The 6,285-nt window shown below is 35.4% G+C and overlaps 1 long non-coding RNA gene across 1 annotated transcript; it reads right to left on the bottom strand.

The window, feature by feature from the left end:
• Positions 1-468: 468 nt before the first annotated feature.
• Positions 469-5,220, bottom strand: LOC138925198 (uncharacterized). Its single transcript, XR_011441091.1, has 2 exons — positions 4,827-5,220; positions 469-3,374 (listed from the first exon to the last, which is right to left on the bottom strand). It is a non-coding gene; the product is annotated as an uncharacterized lncRNA (long non-coding RNA).
• Between the last annotated feature and the right edge of the window lie 1,065 nt (positions 5,221-6,285).

Here is a 6,285-nt window from a genome sequence, read left to right as displayed (position 1 = left end):
TATAAGATAGGTAAGTATACGTGAGTTGGTCCTTTGAAAAATTCAAAAGTAGAGATAAATTGTTGGAAAACTTAATAAAGAAATAAATGGAGAAAACAAAAATATGCAATATTAGGAATAAATGGAAAATCACTGCAGAAGCAGAATGAAATTTTAAAAATTATGAGAATATTATTACATTAATAAATATAATTTTTAAATGAAATTGATGGTTTTCTAGTAATATTTAAGGTTCACTTTGAGTTAAAAAGGTAAAATATGAGTTTGTTGAAGTAATTTTATCAAAAATTTATCAAAAAGGCCATAAGCTGGGATAGTTTAATGGATGACGTAATTCAATCCTTCAAGGAACAGGTAAATCTCATGATTCAGAACAAAAAAAGATGTAGTGTTTCCCGATTAATATTATGACAATTACATATAATTTAACCTGTTCTCAAAAGTTGCAAATATAATACACACAAGAAAGCCCAACAGTCAATCTTATTTGTGAATACAAGTGCAAAAGTATCAAATAAATTGAGAGCTCTGTTTACCCAAAACTATCTCTATACAGCCAAGTAGAATTTATTCTAGGAATACAAATGCTATGGATCATAATTTTAAAATAGCCAAATACAATTAGCCCCATCAAAAATTCAATTGAGAAAAATATGTTAATCTCAGTAGATCCTGAAAATATTTGATGAATTCAACATTTACCTCTGATGAAAAAACAACCAACCCAGCAAAGTTTTAGTAACTGACAAATTGAAGGATACTTTCTTAATGTAACCCAAATCTTCATATGAAAGAATAGCCAATTCTGAGTGTAGTAGTATAATATTAAGGTAAGGGTTCTACAGATCTGCTGTACAATATTGTGCTCATAGTTAACAACACTGTTTTGTGTACTTACAAATTTATGAGGATAGATCTCGTGTTAAGTGTTCTTACCACAGTTAAAAAAAAATTATTTAAAGACATGGGAAAAAAAAGGAAAGCAAATGATATAATCATACATTTGAAATCATAATGACTATAAAATATGGAAGAAATATTCAAAGTTACCAGAAAGTAAATGCAAACTGAAAATAAGATTTTATAAAATTGTAGTACACAGTTATGTTAAAAGTGAAGGGAAATAAACATGATAGGTTGGACAAATAGGAATGGCAAGCATTTGGTGTAAACGTAATTCGGCCTGACTTTGTTTTTTCCAAAAGGGCCTGATATGCCCTTCGAGCATGCATTGTATATCTGCTTAAGCATTTGCTATGTCCCAAACACAAGAACAAATGGCCTTAAGATAAAGGTACAACTTCCCCCCACATTAGCATTTCCTTAAGGATAAGCATCTTTCCTTAGGCCAGGAACTGATTGCTGTGCTCACCTTTGACCACCCAGCTCACCTGTAATCACCCAGCTGGAGACAACAGACCTGCCACCCTGCTGTGTTCACTGAGACAGCAGACCTACCTGCTGTTTCCATCAGTTGCTGTGCCAACAGAGCAGTCTTGCGACTATTGTAAAAGGGACATTTCAATCCTATGTGAAACATCCTGTTTGGGGGTATATAACCACTCTGTGCACCCCACTTCTTCCGTGCCCTTTCTTCCTTTGGGAAGAAAGGCCCCGGACCATGGTCCTCAGATTTTAGATAAAGCTTTGTTTAATTTTCTCCTGATATTCTGTCTCATGTGAATTTAATTCATTATCCGGCCAGAGGAACCCAGAGAGGGTAGAGGAAATGTCTTCCTCTCCTACAACACTTAATAGAATGGAGAGATATTCAGTATATTTAGCTAGATGGATGATGTATGTTACAAAATGGTATGTTTAGTGTGAACACATTTATTTTAAAATACTAAATGACATCCATACATAGAAAAACTGCAACTGTATTCATTTAAATGTCAAAATCTTAGTGGTGTGATTATAAGTGTTTTAAATTTCTTCTTTGTGTTTCATATATTCTATATTATTCATCTCAACGACGTATTACTTTTTATTCAAATACCTACACTGTTAAGAACAAAATACTTATGTAACTCAAAACAACTCAAAAATTTTAAATACAAATGATAGTTATAATAATATTTGTAGTAATTCAGCAAACAATAAAAAGTGTTATCTAATAATTTGTAAAGAGGTCATACACATCATTAAGGAAAAACATAATCTCTCTCTCCAAAAAACAGAGGGCACAAAGGTTCAATTCACCAAAAATACCAATAAGGAATAAACATACAAAATTATTCAATTTTCCTGGTAGTAAAAGTAAATAAAAATTAAACAAATGAGTAAATCACACAGAAATTCAATTTTTCTCATCAAACTTAGAAAAGTGAAAATAATCATAAAGCTCAGTGCTAATAAGAGGAGTGGTATGGTAGATAATATCTTTGATTTTGTCTGTTGATTAGTATAATTTTTCTGAAAAGCAATTTAGAAAATTTGTATGAAGTCCCGTAAAGTGTTCATACATTTTGTTTCAATAAATTCCTCAGAGTTTCTAATCTAAGCCAATAATCAGGGCCATAGATAATGATTTAACGTATAAACCTATCCAGTGTTGTATCATTATTGTGTTAAAATTGTAAACAATCACTAATCCATAAATGACTAGGGAAATTATGGCCCAAGCCCTTAAGAAAATATCATGTAATATCTAAGTCATTTTTGAAGAAATTTTACTGCAATTGAATAATATTCACAATGTAATATTAAATGAAAAAAAACCCAAGAATGCACACATGCACATGTAAGATTCCAACTTCTTAAATACATGCACGGGAAAAAAAAGACTGAGAGAATATGCAAAATTTTAGCAATAATCACCTTTAAGTGATAGGAAAAGAGTTGGGATTACTTCTCTAATTTCATTTTCTGGTTTCCCAAACATTCTGGTGTGAGCTACATTAATTTTAGAGCAGCAATAAAAGCATTAATGATAAAAATGAAAATGAAGACTATGTTGGTAGTATTTACTGAATACATAATAGAATTGTGCCTTGTATTTTACTTTAATTTTTTTCATATTCTTCTCACAACTGTTTGATTCAGATGCTATTTTTATCCTCCCTAAATTGCCAATGGATGAACTGAAGTTTAGAGAGGTGAAGTAATTTGCTAGTTAAGAAATTTGGTAACTTGCTAGCATGGGCAGTAAAAGGCAGAGCCTGCACTTAGAACCATAATCAGAAAAAGTATAGTACAAGTAACACTCGGGTTTTCAGCAAGACATACAGTATGAATACAGAATATTTCTTAGGTCTTATCTTTTGTCCTCTGTAATCCAGGTTCCTTAATCTCCACCAACACTGAGCTTCTTACCACTTATTGAACAAATGATTCCTCTTCATGATTCCATACCAGAGGTCTACAAATTTTTTCTGTAAAAAGTCAGATAGAAAATATTTTAGGCCTTGTGGACCATGTGATCTCTGTTGCAACTACTAGATATCTAAACAGATACACACAAACAAAACACCTAATTTATATAATAATAGAGACATGCAAATAAACAACTAGGTATACAAATATATGCAATGCCTAAACAAATGAGCATGGAGTTCCAATAAAATTTTATTTATAGACATCAAAATTTGAATTTCATATAATTTTCAGGTGCTATAAACTCACTTTTGATTTTTTTAGCTATTTAAAAAAATGTAAAATTCATTTTTAGCTTATGTGCCACATACAATAGGAGGCTGGCTGGATTTCACCCATGAATTGTAGTTTGCCAATCCCTGCTCTATGTCTTTGCCCATGACATCATCTCTGTTTGCACATGCCCCCTCCTCTACCTGGCTGACTTCTTTTCATTTTCAAAACTCGAATGTTTCCCCTGTACACTTCCAGATAGGGTTGTTCCTGGATAGCTTAAAAAATATCTATTATTCAGTTGTATTTTAATTATCTATTGATATCTGAATTTCCCAGTTTAATCTGCAAGCTCCTTCAGACCAAGAACTGCTTATTATTTATAGAAATAACCCCAATGTACGGCGAGATTAAGCTATTTATATGCATTTTTGTATGAATGAGTAGAAGAATGAACATAAGAATTTCATAAAGTTCATTATTTTTGGAGTTTCCATAGGATTCAATATCCACCCACATCCTTATACTAAAAGCACTTTCAGTAGAAGCTCCACTTTGTGACAAAGTATAATATGTGGGCTGGTGGAGAGGAAGTAGGGGAGATGAAAGGGCCTGTTGGATTTCCCATAGAAGTTCTGGAAACTGCTGAGGAAGAAGAGAGGGTACTCTGGCTTGAGGGAGGGGGACATTGCAAAACCTGGTGGTCAATGGTCACCAGCCTACAGGCTTCTTGCAAGTCCCTCTAGAATGTCTGCAGGAATATCCCTTTGATAATCATTTGACTGACTGTCCCAGGAATAGGAACCCACACTTCTAGGCCTTCTGTACCCACAGAATTTCCCTAAAGAAGTAGCGTACTCTGCTGTCCTCTGCCTCATGAATGTTCCACTGAGGCAGGTCATCCCTGAGTTCATTAGAGGAAAGTCAAGACTTGGAGGAGGTATATGTCCTGTCAAAGCTTCGGGGCTTGGAAGCTTCCTGACCCAGTAAGCCTTAGAGGACAGAATTTTGGAAAAAAATTTCCTAAGTCCTCTCTTTCTTCTTGTGGCCTCAGATCTCACTTATCTTGTGGTATAGAAGGAGGAAACTGAGGCTGAGGGAGGGGAGGAACTGATGAGATCTTTCCAGTGTGGACAAAGGACATAGGTCCTGCCAAACCCTGCCCAAACCTTGTCCAGTTGAGCAACTGAACCTGGACAGGGGTCCCTGGTTGATTCAGCCCTTGGTAGGAGCCTTACCTGTGTGCAAAAGGGAGATCTGCCTTGATCATCTTGGCCTGATATCCATGTTTCATGCTTGTCCTTGAGTATTTGAAGATCTCTGGCTCTGTTGTCAGAGGAACCAGGGAAGTTTTACTTCTTGTCCTGGATGAGCCGTTAATGGCTGGACCTGAAGCCAGGTCACTGCCACCTTTTCTGCATCAGGCATGAGTGAGCACACTGCATGGGTTGGCCATGCCCCCAGTCCTGATTTAGGAGAGTTATTCCCAGCTGTGCCTCTTTTGTCCCCAGGGCCAGTTGAAGGACTGGCAGTTGTATTTTCCCTGAGGTGTTCCTGAGTTCAGTTTAGCTCCTCTTCCTTCCCTTCCTCAAGGGTATTTGACCTTTCTTGAATCCATGGTCCTTTGGGGTCCTAAGGAATGTCAAATGCCGATAGGTTGAAGTTCAAGAAAGGAAAAACATACTCTAGTAATGTAACATTGTATAGAGAAAAGCACAAAAGTTTTGGATTCTGAGTGACCTAAATTTAATCCCAGCACTGGAACTCTCTGGTTTGTGATGCTTAGCAATTTTATTAAACTCTCTGAGTTTCAACTTCCATATTACTTAGACAGAGATAATATGCTTATTTTACAGGGGTGGTATGATGAGTTGAATTATATCTACCTTTGTGTCAATATAGTAGTGTCTTACAACATATATATTAATATCTCATGTGAATATCATGTTACAATAACCTATCCTATAGCCAACAATTGTTCATCAGCAAATATGTATTGAGTGATTACTACATGCCAGGCATCATTCTAGACCATAAGAAAGAGAAATGAGCAAAACAAAGTCTTTGTGCTCATAAAGCTTACATTTGAACAGGAAAAGCCAGGCATTGAACAAATAAAAAATTAACCACATAAGACTAAGTAGTTTCTGTAAACAAAATCCAGGAGGGAAAAAATAGGTAGCTGCCAAAAAGAAGAACTCAATCAAATAGACGTCTTTTAATATAAGATTTTTTTGTATTTTTGGCAAATACTAGGCTGGTCATTGTTAAGGAAGATGTACAAGCAGAAGATGTAATCCCTTATCCAAAGGTTGATCAAGTGAATTGAGCCCATCGGCTTTTTTTTTTCCCCTGAGGAAGATTCACTCAGAGTTAACATCTGTTGCCAATCCTCCTCTTTTTTTGCTTGAGGAAGATTAGCCCTGAGTTAACATCTGTGCCAGTCTTCCTCTATTTTGTATGTGGGTCACTGCCATAGCATGGCTTGACAAGTGGTGTAGGTCTATGCCTGGGATCCAAACATGGACCACCAAAGCAGAGTGCACTGAAATTAACCACCATGCCATGAGGCTGGCCCTGAGGCTATCAGCTTTTGAAAAGTCTAATGAGCATACAAGATAGAGACAGTGATTCAGGTTTAAGAGTCATACAATTTTAAACACTGGAAAGATTACAATTGTTTTTTATTGTAGCATA

This window comes from Equus caballus, chromosome 7 (assembly GCF_041296265.1).
Source record: "Equus caballus isolate H_3958 breed thoroughbred chromosome 7, TB-T2T, whole genome shotgun sequence".
Taxonomy (NCBI): domain Eukaryota; kingdom Metazoa; phylum Chordata; class Mammalia; order Perissodactyla; family Equidae; genus Equus; species Equus caballus.
The sequence above is the reverse complement of the archived record's forward strand: the minus strand, read 5'-3'. Positions and strand labels throughout refer to the sequence as shown.